Here is a 13,398-nt window from a genome sequence, read left to right on the forward strand (position 1 = left end):
AGGCCAACAGTCAATCCACAGGCCTTCTGATTTTACAAAGAGCTGCATGACATACTTAGAGGAGAACCCACCACCATGGATACCTCCAGAGAACCTGAGCCACAGATCCCTGACCGGAACAGCAAGGAGGATGAGGATGGGAGACAAGCGACCATTAGCCAGGACCTGTTTGAAACTCCAATGCATCTAGTCAGTCCTGGCAATCAAGAACGAGTGAGCCCAGTGGACGGAAGGATCTTCTGGTAAGTGTGTAAATTTATTTCCCATTACAGTGATGGCACCCCCGACTTAACAGGACACATTTATGGATTTTGCATTATTTTACTTGTACTAGAAGAGGTAGCAGTACAAAAAAGAGAAATAATGTTATCTGCTTTTCATTCCCCTGTAGAGTCAGGCAAGATGGGAGCCATGAGGAGAAATTTGTTTATATATATCCTTCTGAGAGATCTCGATGAAAGTTTCATGGAGGTACTTTGCAGTCCCTTCCTGAAGGTTTCTAGGGATGGCAAACTTATTTCTTCCTCTGCGGTAGGACACTTTCCCATGCCAGCCAGCAGTAACTTCAGCAGGCCATTGTAGTACACAGACTAGCAGCATACAGGCCTAAGCGACTTTGGGTCACCAGTAGCAGCTGTGATCTCTGTGTCTTTGTTACCCTCACTAGTGAGATACCGGCTAAAATCACCACAGTCTGTGGAAAATGGTGCCAGTATTCAGTGCCACTGCCCTAGTTTCATGCAACTGAGCAATTTCCCGCCTCATTTCTCAAGCCTTATTCACCACGGCTGGTGCTTAGTGGTGTGTACACATAGGGTGACCAGATGAGAGGAAGAAAATATCGGGACTGGGAGGGGCGGGACTCGCAAAAAAAAAAAAAAAAGCCAAGTGCTGCCGGCAGAGCAGGAGAGAAAAAAACTCAAACGTCTCTTCTGAGCACCCTCAAGCAGAGCCTGCTGCTTCCCCTGCCAAATGTCCCAGCCCAGGAGTAGCAACTCCCCCCCTGGGGCTGCACAGCTGGGGGTTGTTCGGGGCCACAGACACTGTCTGGATGCCCAGTTTCTTTCGGCCTCCCCCGCACGTGTCCTAGCAGCTTGACCCGAGGCCTCTCTTCGTTCTGCTTTCGCCGGCTCAGCCCAGCGCCTGGCCCTCAGGCAGCCTGGCCGGACCCATCCCTGACGCGAAGCGGACATGTGGTTCCCACAGGGCTTCTCCGGGGTCCGCCCCCCAGAGCTCTCCGCGATTCACCGCCCCGGGGCTCTGCCGCGGCCTCACGCCCTGGGGAGCCAGTGACGTTACTGCGGGGCTCTGCTATGGCCCCGCGCTGCGCCCGGGAGCCACCGGAGCCCAGCCGGCCCTGCCCCACGCCCCCCCCCCCCCCCATGGCACGCAATGCTCTTGGCAAAGTCCTACGAGCGGGGTGGGGGAACCGGCGGCTCCCCTCCAGCCACGGTGTCACTTCCGACCGAGTGGCCAGTAATAACCCCTTCCAGATCCGGCGGGGGAGGCTGGCTCATGCCGGCTGAGCAGGAGAGAGAGGAAAAAAAAAAAAAAGCCGAGTGCTGCCGGCAAAGCAAATATCGGGACAAAGTGCGTCCCGACCAAAGATCGGTCAGGACACGGGACAAACACTTAAATATCGGGATGGTCCCGATTTTATCGGGACATCTGGTCACCCTACGTACACAAGCACTCCAAAGCAGAAGTATCAATAGGCATGGCTTGTTTAAAACTTTGGGGGAGCAAGGGTTCTGAGTTCTGAACCTTAACTTTTGCTTTCTGTTGTGATTATACTGACAAGGGTACCTTTGTGTTTTATCTGTAGCTGCTGCTCTTGCAGCCTTGAGGGGTTCCCCCTTCACACCCATGGAATGCCTCAACCAGATAAGGAGGAAAAAGAAGAGGACTTGGGATGACATGTTCAGTGAGATCCTACAAGCCAGTGCTGCATAAAGTTGGGAGCAGACGGCCTGGAAGGTGAACATTGCAGACAGCCTGGAGAAAGAAAGTGTGGACAGGAGAAAGGCCCAGGATTCCCGGCAGGAAAAGGAAAGGGAGATGCATCAGGACATAATGGGGCTTTTCTGGCAGCAAACACAGATGCTGCAGACTCTTGTGGATCTACGGGTTCAACAATTCTGGGGCTATGTCCCTTTGCAGTCCATGGCGAACTCCGTTACAGCACTTCCCTGCAGCCCCACCCCCCCACCCCCCCCCGCCAACATTCCACATGGCACCGGGGACTACAGCTCTACCACCCCGGGGGATGTTAAGGACAACCATTGCTTCACATGCACTGACCTGTGAAAGCCACGGTAGCTGTATGTGTAGCATAAATGGATATGAATGTTCTTTCCCCTTGATACATTCTGTTCTATTAATTTATTAAAGTTTTGAGTGTATTTGCTTTTAAATTGCACAGATTTTTCTCTGCACTAGTTTTGTTACTGAATAAAATTCAGTTATTTGGAACATCTTCATCAGTTCATAACATACGCTGCAGAATGCCTAGCAGTTCTGAAAGCACCCACTTATTACTTGTTTCTGCATAGTGTGACACAACTCACAGGATCAGTGACAAACATGCACAGTGTAATAATCATAAATGTACAGCAAGCAGCACAAAATGAATAGGTACATTGACAGTGTTATATGTATAGATGTACACCAAGCGTCACACAATTCCTAACAGGCCCCCACACAATAGGGCCAGGTAGAGCACAGCTCACCACACCATGTTACTGTGGCTCACTGATAAAAAAGTGCTCTTTCAAAGCCTCCCTGAGCCATATAGCTCCACCTTGAGATCTTCTAATAGCCCTTGTGTCTGGCTGTTTAAACTCAGCAGACAGCTGTTTCACCCTCCACTCCAGCAGCATTTTCCCCCTTTGCTTCACAGCTATTATGCAGGGCACAGTAGGCAGCTATAACGGTTGGGATGTTTTTCTCACTGAAATCCAAACTTGTGAGTAAACAACCCCAACAACCCCTGAATCTACCAAAAGCACATTCAACTGTCATTCTGCACCTGCTGAGCCAGTAGTTGTGCATCAGTACAAGCACTCCTGGTGATTACCACACAGTGCCAATGCATGGTGACAAGTATGCATGCACAAGTGTATACTAACAGCATCAGCTTTATTCTGACATAACTTGCATCAGCCAAAGTTTGTAGTGTAGACATGGTGTAAACGTGTGATGCACAGGAGTACTGGTAAGAGGTCAGTCTTTGTCCTGGCCATAGTCACATGGGTCAGGACTGCAGAAGATTACCCCAGTCACATGATAGGGGCATCCTCCATTAACTCCAGTAGGTACTGTTCTATCACAAGTGGCTTAGATTTCTGCAATGTGAAGACAGCAGTCTCATTCCTGAAGTTAAAATGGTCTTAGGACTCACAGTTTCATGACCGTAGTGTTGTGCAACAACTAAAGTTCAAGCACTTCGTAATATGATAGATGCCTGTTAAATTATGCTGAAGAGCAAATCCTACAGAATTTTGACCCTTGAGGAAAACAATAAAACTAAATTCCTCTAGCATTTTATTTTTGAGGCCTCTGCTCTGTCATTGCTTAGCTGCACCGAATTCACCTCTGAGCTTTTCGTAGTGCCACTGTCACTAGCTCAGTCAGACAGGTCCTTGGGAAAAGGGTAACAAAGTAACCACATGCCAAATTTGGACTGCATATTGAAATGAAAAGAGGTTAGTAGCCTCTTTGTCTTATCAACTGAGATGAGATCTAGACCAACACACAGGGCAATCAGTGCCTTTTACCACTTCTTTCTACAGAGCCTCAGCATTAGGAACAGTTACCAGTGCATTTCATAGTCTGTTGACCAGACAAAGGGCGAAGAATGCATCTTTGCCTCCAACTTCAGTTGCCCTTTATTTGCCTTTTCAATTAGCTTGTTATCAACCACTCATATGGAAGAAAGCCCATGATCTCTCCCCTGAGATACCAGTATGAATCGGAAGAGTTGGATCTACATAAATTAATGTAGCTGCCTGGTAGGAGACTTGTGTGCAAATCTATTTATATACCTGCCTTGCTGATTGATGAGCCCATTGATGATATATAAGTGAGACCCACAGATTTTTTTGAATGGTTATATAGACACTATCTTCCTTGTACCTATTTGTTATTTGTGAAATGACAGAAACTTGTCACAATGCCTGAATCTACATATATGATGATCTATTTTCATTTAGGAGCCAAGATAACTCTTAAAACTTATGCAAGAGCGTGACATGCTCGTTCTAAACAATGTCTTCAGGAAAAAGATCCCCATCCTGCAAAGCTTTTTCCTACATAACTTACTCACACAAGTAGCTTGTGGGCTGGACTCTGATCTCGGGTATGCCAGTGTAAATCCAACAGCAGCTACTGTAACTTGCAAAGAGATTACTCACCCGAGTAAGGGTTTGCAAGTTTCAGCCCTAATGAACTTGTAGAGCAATCTTAGATGATTAACTGCAATGGATTTGGGGTCAGAATTTCGTTTTGTGACAAATTTCAAGGTTTCGGAATTTGTTTTTGTTCTGCAGTGGAACAAAATTATGACCTTTTAATAATTTTCAGAGAGGCAGCGCAAGAGACCCTTAGCAAGAGCAAGAGAATAGCCTAGTGGTTAGGGTCCTCTCCTGGGATGTGGGAGATGCAGGTTTAAGCCTGTGTTCTGCCTGAGTTCTCTGGTCCTGTGATTATTAATTATTTCTGCAAAGTCCAATAGAAGAAATTGAGACTCTATAGTCCAGAGGTTGGGGGACTTAGCTGGAATGTGGGAGGCATCTCTACCTCAGAACAGGCACTTGAACCTGGGTCTTCCACATCCCAAGTGAGGGCCCTAATCAATTGACTATTATGCAGAGGTCTCTTTTGTTCCCAGAAATTCCAGCTTAGACCTCAGCAACATTCCCATCCAAAGGTTTGCAAAACCAATACACTTCCATGGAAAGTTTTGGTTTTGATGAATTGGCATTTTCCAATGAAAAAACATTTTGTCAAAAATTTCCCAACCAGCTCTCATTGTGCCCATTTCTAAGGCTTTTGTTCTTCGGATCTTTTACATTTGGAAGGACTAGCCTCCTTATCAAAACAAAATGCTTAGAGATAAATCCTGACTGTGAGCTGGGCAGAGGCACAAGCTCGGGTAGGTGTGTTGAGGATGGGACCATGGGACAGAAATTATCCAGCCTGATTCTGCTCCTTAGGGCGAGATTATCACAGGCCTTGCTTGGCCACCTAGGGAAGTGTGGTGCGGTAAGCCAGCCAGTCTGCCCCCCCACCCCCTGCTGTGACCTGCTCAGATTGCAATTCTGACTGTTTTTCAGGGGAACAGGACCGAATTGCCTGCTGCTCCTCCCACCCCATGAGCAAGTCAGTGGGAAGGGGTGGGAAGTGGTAAAATCCCTGCTTCTGCCTCCCCATACCTGTAGGCTGTAATAGCTGTCTGGGGCCAGAGGGAGGAATAAGGCCCTCCACAAATAGGCTATGTCTAACTACCGCAGGATTGATGCTGCTGTGATCGATGCACCGGGGGGCGATTTAGCGGGTCTAGAGAAGACCTGCTAAATCGATGGCAGAGTGACCGAGTGCGGTGTAGACACCCCAGTAAGTCAACTTAAGCTACGTCGACTCCAGCTACGTTATTCATGTAACTGGAGTAGCGTAATTTAGGTCAATTTACTGCGGTAGTGTAGACATAACCATAGAGCAAAGTAACTTACTCCTCCTTCACCAGAGCAAGGGGTGAAGCAGGGGAGGGATTGTAACTCGACATTCAAAGGAAGGCCCCGAGGGGTTATTGGGATATGAGCCCACCTATTTTAGTGTGTGTGTAACCTAATCAGCCCAGCATATACCTGTCCCACTCTAATTTCTCCTGATTCTGGCAGGAAAAATCTGTGCATGGCAGCCATCTGGCACAGTACACATGACAAAGAAAGTGCTTTTACAGCATTGGTATGCACCTGTTTTCTGGCCAAACCTGAAGACTGCTGGAATTTGGCCTTTAAAGAAAAAGAGCAAAATCCTCCTCTCTGATCTTATATTGCAGATCTCATATCTGTGCTGTGGAAGCACTGCTGAGTATCATGCCCTCATTTAGGGATGAATTCCCATTGTCGTCCTACAAGAAACCTTGCCAAGAGTTCTACACAGAGCAAGTGAAGAATAGGCAACAGATAGCTGCAGGAAGAGCTGAATTTTGCCTGTAAACTGTGCAGCACTAGTTTACTGCAGTATCATTGGGTGGGTGTAAACCTTCTGATTTTCACTTGCAAAATGCTGGGGAGCAAAACTGAAGTCCTTTGTAAATTATTTTGTCTTGCAAAACCATCTCCACTTTTGTAAATGTGAATTTCAGAACGAAGATGACAATTACATTTCATGTTTGTGTTCCAGTAGGAGCTAGAGGCCCTAATGAAGCCTGGGACACCATTGTGCTATGCAGTGTGCATGCATGTAAGGTCAGATTGTGATATCCTGATGCACATTGAGTTACACCAGGAGTTGCAATGAAATCAATGAGATTACTGATGGCATAAAGCAGTACTCAGCATGAGCAGAGAGATTGCAATCTGGCCCATAGTAAGAGCCATGCCCTGCCCCAAAGAGCTCAATAGACACAACAAACAGAGGATAGGAGAATGGGAGGATTATTATTATCCTCATTTTACAGATGGGAAACTGAGGCACAGAAGTGCAGATCCTCAAAGGTTTTTAGGCATCTAATGCCCATTGATTTCAATGGGAGCTAGAGTCTTAAATGCCTTTGAGGATTATAAATGGTGTCTGCATAAATCTCAAATATTTTTGCCACAAGCAGTTATAGCATTCTTGATTAAAATGTTGAAAAGAAAAGGTGCTTTGTCTCTTTAAGATGAGAGGAAGTGCCGTTGTTAGTCATATATCTTTACTGCACTCTAGGGTTATAAAAACATACATTTTTATTTTGAAAGTCATTTATTACATCTATAAACATAACATTGTAGTTGACTGTTCCCTGGATTAGAATGCCCTGGTACTTTTAGTGAGTTTTGACAGGCGGAAGGAGTGAAAGTAGAACATCTAGTTTTGTTACTGAGTTGGTCTTTAAAAGCAACTTGTCACTCTCTTGTATGCTACAGCCATTGAGACCGATCTGAGAGGCGTTGAATTCAGGGTACACGGGTTTCTGTGTTTATTCTTACTGCTGGACTTGTAGCATTCCAGGCATTGTATACGGTAAGCAGAGATTAAGCTTTCCTGGTATTTTAAATAAGTATTATTTGTTTTGTTTCAGCTCTTTGATTTTCAAAAGCAGTTTAAAACCCTTTCTAAGATAACTGAAAACTATTCCCTGTAATGGAACAAATCTTTTTATTTGCTCTTCGGGTCACTGTCACTGAATCTGGGAATCGAATAAAATAAAAACACAATAGAGCATGAATTAGATCCTAGACTTTCAGAATACTATGTGCTTGTCCCATTTTAGAGTCACAATCATGTAATAATCAAATCATTTGGAAAATAAAAGCAAATGTTCCTGACAAGTATTACTGATCTCTCTCATAATTAACTGTAATATTTTGAAGAGTAGCGTAATAATAATGGGTGCTCTCAAAGGAAACAGAAGCTGTTGTAAAGAAATATTTTAAATGTTTGGTATCTATTTCTTACATGTGTACACAACTGATTCTTTTCCAAAACGTATTTTGCATTGTGTATGTTATATTCATGATACATTTTGATATATCAGAAAAGTACAAGAGGCAGCTGTTAGAAATGCCAATATGTTGTTTATGCTTAAGGTATAAATGTGTGTGTGCCAATATATTAAAAAATATATTTAAAACATATGAGAGAATATAAAATGTTTATCTTGCATTTCCAGGAGAGATTGAGAGAAATATAGCACAGGGGTCGGCAACCTCTGGCACATGACTCACCAGGGTAAGCACACTGGCGGGCTGGGCCAGTTTGTTAACCTGCCGAGTTGGCAGGTTCGTCCGATCGCGGCTCCCACTGGCCGTGGTTCGCCATCCTAGGCCAATGGGGGCGGCGGAAAGCCGCAGCCAGCACATCCCTCAGCCGCACCACTTCCCACAGCCCCCATTGGCCTGGGACGGCGAACCGTGGCCAGTGGGAGCCGCGATCGGACAAACCTGCCGACGCGGCAGGTAAACAAACTGGCCCAGCCCGCCAGGGTGCTTACCCTGGTGAGCCGCGTGCCAGAGGCTGCCGACCCCTGATATAGCATATTGCTACTGGACTTCATTTGTGGAAGACGGGATTATATTAGCACCATTTTGTCATTTTACTTTTTTAAAACTAACTAAAAGAACCTATTTCTTAAAATCTAGCTTCTTGTTTAAGAAGCACTTGCTGTTTCAAACACTAATTGCATGGTCTTGTGGTTAATCTCAGCAAAGAGTCTGGGAATTTACTAGATAAAGGAGACCTGAACTACTCTGCTGAGCAAGTTTAATTGACACAGCTGCTGGAGACAGAGAGCTGTCTACACTAGGACTTCCAAAGTTGCTAACAGTGCAGCTGAACCAGTGCTGGCAATGGTGGGATTTTTACATTTTAATTCCCTACTGTAGACAAGGCTGCGGAGATGGGTTAGGTTTGATTTTTCAGGGGAAAGTACTTGGGAAGTTTGTACTGCAAATGCCAATGCTCTCCCTGTCCTATGGATACTCAGAGGACTCCGTTCTCCAGAGCTGTGAACCTGGCACTTCATATTAGCACTTCATGCACTTACATTTTTTAAAGGTTAGCACTTTTTAAAGTATACTAAGGATTTTTTAAAGAAAGACTGTTTTTTTTTAAATAAATCAATTAATATATTACCATATAATATAAATTTAGTGGCCTGATCCTGCCATCCTTATGTAGGCAAGATTCCCATCACTCCATTAGGAGCTTTTCCTGTGTAGAGACTACTCCTGGGTGAATTCTGCACCACTGCGTACACACAGAATTCGTGTGTGGTGCAGAATATTTTTTTCTCAGCAGAAAACATTCTGCCAAGAAGTGCTGCAGTTATGCCTTTCACCCGCTAGGGGCCACTGTGTGCCAGAACAGAGAGCAGCCACTCTGAGGTGGGAGCAGCCCCAACTGCGGATAGGGAAAAGAAGAGGCTGCGTTCCTCACAGTGTGCTGTCCAGGGGGGCAGGTCAGGAGGCAAGGGGTATGGAGGAATGGATAGGGTGTGGCACATGGAGCTGCTGGGGTGTCACAGATTGGGGTTCAGAAGGGCTAGTGGGGGGCATAGACTGGGGTGGGGGCTGAATAAGGATGGGGGTACAGGAACATATGGGGCAGAGGGAGAGAGCTGCAGAGACATGGCGGGGGGAGCTGGCTGAGTGCGGGTGCAGGGACACATGCAGACAGGGGCAGATGTGCCTGAATGAATAAGAGAAGATAGGAGTCAGCCAGGGTCTGCATGGGGAACGCTCCCTAACAATCCCTCCCGCACAAAAAAAACCTGTTCCATACTTCTCCCACCCACACCCAACAACCCTCCAAGTTCACACCCAGCCTCCTCCTTCTCCAGCACTTACTTCCCTCTCCCTCAGCTCCCCCAAACCTTTGCACTGCTTCTGAGGAGTGTGGGAAATACGTTTCTGTATTGTAGTTTAAATTAATTATTACTCAGAGTTCTGTATTAATTTGCCTAGTAATGAATCTATTTGTCAGAAAGCATTTCCTGAATAATTTTTGTTATCTGTATTGTTACAGACATATTTGCTGACAGGCATTCTGAAATAAATTACCAAAATAATTGAAACTGGCATGATTATATCGTGTTATTTTGACAAATAAAATATGCAGAATTTTAAAATATTGTGTGCAGAATTTTTAATTTTTTTGGCAGAGAATGCACCCAGGAGTAAGACTTCAGGATTATGCACTTATCTGCTTTATCCTAAGGATGCTTGTGCAGTACAAGGCAAGTTGCTCACTGCAACTTTGCTGTCCTGCTGCATTATCAATGATTTAGAGCACAGCTCTGTGACTGGGATTTTACTTGAAAATACTGATACTATGATTGGTCCTTGACTGGGGCTGCTGGGCCCTATGATAATACAAGGAATAAATTATTGCCTGTAGCATATTGGTAAAGCAGAATGTATGGACTAGTGAGGTGGTCTCTACTGCAGGTGGGATGCATAAATGTTAATGATTCTTACTTAAGTCCATGCTTGAATTGGGAAGAAGGCATAAGCCATGTGCACAGAGGTAAAAATTAAAGCATGAGTAGAAAAATCTAATGTAGAAGTAGGTTATCTCCCAAGCAATGTCAACAACAAATACATCTTCCTTGTTTACTTTTTAGATTTATCTCACTTAATCCAAAACTTTGGACACATTTGTGTTTAATATTATTTCAAATGCTCCATCTTACTTTAATTTGCATTTGCACCACAGACTCTTATCCAGTCAAAGTTCTTTCTTTTTCATATATATTTATAGTTTTACTGAATGTCAGTAAATACAGCCTAAAAACCAAACCAAATGCCGGCAAAGGATATCAGGGCTAGTGAGGATCATAACATTTCTGACAAAAGAGTTAAGGGGTACCATTTTTAATAGTACACATTACATGCATCCGACGAAGTGGGCATTCACCCACGAAAGCTTATGCTCCAATACATCTGTTAGTCTTAAAGGTGCCACAGGACTCTCTGTTGCTTTTTACAGATCCAGACTAACACCGCTACCCCTCTGACAATAGTACCTAAGTTACTTTTGAAAATGATGCTTAGACGCATAAGTCATTTAAATGCTTTAAAAATGTTTACCCAAGATTTCCTTTTAGAATTATAGGCCTGTTCTACTTTAAAATGTCTATTGCTGATTCCTTCTCTATTGGTTACATTACATTTGGCTAAATAGCGCAAAACTAAGAGTTTGGGACAGATCCTCAATTGGTGTAAACTGTCATAGGTCCATTGATTTCTATGGAGCTATGACACTTTATATCAGCTGAGGATCTACCCTTAGACATTTATATAATGTCTGTGTATGTATATGTGCATGTGTGGGTGTACATATAGATGATAGAGATAAATGATAGATCTATGTGTGTAGATATAGGTGATGGATATAGCTTCTGCAGCTATACTGGGGAGGATATAATTTGGCTGTCACTTTTCAGGCTTCAGGGCATAAGTATAAATAAAAAATAATGTCCCTATAGTATGGCATTTCATAACTAGAGCAGTTACCCACTGTCAGAAATAAAAAGGATACTAGACAAGTTGGATCAAGGGTCTTCCCCAGTATGGTAGTTCTTAGTTGTTATTGCAAGGATTATTTACTGGAAACTGTCAAAGGCAAGTATATCCTGAATGTCTTTCATTCTGTCAAACATCAGCGTCCTGGAAAGTTGCTCCTTACTTATCTGTCTTAAGGTTTGCTATCATGTCAACCACCGCAGTACTAAGCATTGTAAAGCCAAGGTATAGTGTGAACCTTTCCTATGTGTCTAAAGTGTACTTGCTGTAGTTGTCTTGTCATAAAGAACAGTAAAGGGCTAGAATTCTCTCCTGTATTGTTTTCCTGCCAGCAATGTGGTTTACTTGTGAACATGGACACCACTTCTGTAGGTTTTAGGCTGTTTTTTAATATGTACAAAATCAAGGAATTTTACTTGCTGTTTTCTAGCTACCTGATAAAATCACTCAGTGCTGTCTAGGGTTGCCAACTTTTTACTCGCACAAAACCAAACACCCTAGCCCCACCCCTTTCCCAGGCCCCGGCCCCGCTCACTACATTCCCCCTCTCTCAGTGGCTCACTCTCCTCCACCCTCACTCACTTTCACTGGGCTGGGGCAGGAGGTTGGTTTGTGGGAGGGGGTGAAGGCTCTGGCTGGGGGGTGAGAGCTCTGGGTGGGGCTGGGGATGAGGGGCTTGGGGTGCAGGAGGGGGCTCCAGGCTGGGGCCGAGGGATTTGGAGTGTGGGAGGGGGCTGTCGGTTGAGGCAAGGGGTTGGGGTGCAGGAGGGGGTGAGGGCTCTGGCTGGGGGTGCAGGCTCTGGGGTGGGGCTGTGGATGAGGGGTTCAGGTTGTGGGAGGGGGCTCTGGGCTGGGGCATGGGGTTGGGGTTCAGGGTGTGGCGGGGCTCTGTGTTGGGGCAGAAGGTTGAGGGAGCTGTGGGTTTGGGGGGGCTTAGGGCTGGGGTAGGGGCTTAGGGTTCGGGGTTGGGGCACGGGCTTACCTCAGGTGGCTCCAAGTCAGTGGCGCAGCGGGGCTAAGGCAGGCTCCCTGCCTGTCCTGGCTTCATGCTGCGCTGCACCCCAGAAGCAGCCAGGAGGTCCGGGTCCTAGGTGGGAGGGCCAGGAGGCGCCACACACTGCTCTCGCCTGCAGGCACCACCCCTCCGTTCTATTGGCCATGGTTCCCAGCCAATGGGAGTGCGGAGTTAGTGTTCAGGGCGGGGGCAGCACGCTGAGCCCCCTGGCCGACCAGCCTAGGAGCCGGACCTGCTGGCCGTTTGCGGGGTGCAACACTGAGCCAGGACAGGTAGGGACTAGCCTGCCTTAGCCCCGCAGCACCATCAATTGGACTTTTAATGGCCCGGTCGGCGGTGCTGACCAGAGCCACCAGGGTCCCTTTTCGATCGGGCATTCTGGTCGAAATCCGGATGCCTGGCAACCCTAGTGCTATCCTATCATTTATAGCTTGACTTCCTTTTCAATGTCATGTGTTGGGCCCGCTAGAAAATTAAAATGGGATTCTTGGAGTAAAGCTAATAGAGTAAGTTAATATACTGACTGGCCTTTCTTGTTTGGGGACCTGAATTTTAATCCTAGTTTGGATTACAAAGGCAAATGAATATGGTGGTCTCCTCTCCTCCTGCAGACAAGTTTAAAAACAAAACCACTGCAGAACTGGCAGTCTCTGGGGAAGTAAGTAAAAGAGATTTGCAGGTTAGGCATGAGGTACATTTATGTGCTGTGTGGGAGAAATTTTCACAACAGCTGTTTGCACTCTACCTGATTTAAGATCATACTACTAGTCTCTAACTTTCATGAGCACTAAATTTACCTGAAAATTTTTAAAGAAAAAACAAACAAACTAGAGGATCTAGTGGTTTCCTAGGTCTCCAGAAAGGTCAAGATTTTATATTTCCTGTAATGCAGTTTATTTCCACATTGTAGTTAAGCACAATGGAGGACAGGGAGTAGGCCAATATCTGGGGAGTGTTTTTGCAGGCAGTGGGTGAAATGAACTACAGACTCCACAGTCAACCAGCCAGCTCCGACTCTGCAAAATCACCTTATTTAGCAATGGTGTGTTATGCCCTTGTAAAGAAGACACTTCTGATACTATTACCTACCCTAGAATACAACACGGTTATGGAATGACAGTTCCTAGATTTAAGAAGTACTGAACTTTTCTGCTT

General features: G+C 45.4%; 1 protein-coding gene across 3 annotated transcripts in view; it reads left to right on the forward strand.

Moving 5' to 3' along the window:
- PDE9A (phosphodiesterase 9A) overlaps nt 1-13,398 on the forward strand; it is a 92,274-nt gene that overhangs the window by 24,405 nt on the left and 54,471 nt on the right. Inside the window, exon 1 of one of the 3 annotated variants that reach the window (XM_054004990.1) lies at nt 6,766-7,227. The exons of the other annotated variants lie outside the window; for them this stretch is intronic. The gene's annotated coding sequence lies outside the window, so the exon portion shown is untranslated. Of the gene's footprint in view, nt 1-6,765; nt 7,228-13,398 lie in introns of those variants that run through there. 3 annotated transcript variants of the gene reach the window in all.

This window comes from Malaclemys terrapin, chromosome 1, assembly GCF_027887155.1.
Source record: "Malaclemys terrapin pileata isolate rMalTer1 chromosome 1, rMalTer1.hap1, whole genome shotgun sequence".
NCBI classification, from domain to species: Eukaryota; Metazoa; Chordata; order Testudines; family Emydidae; genus Malaclemys; species Malaclemys terrapin.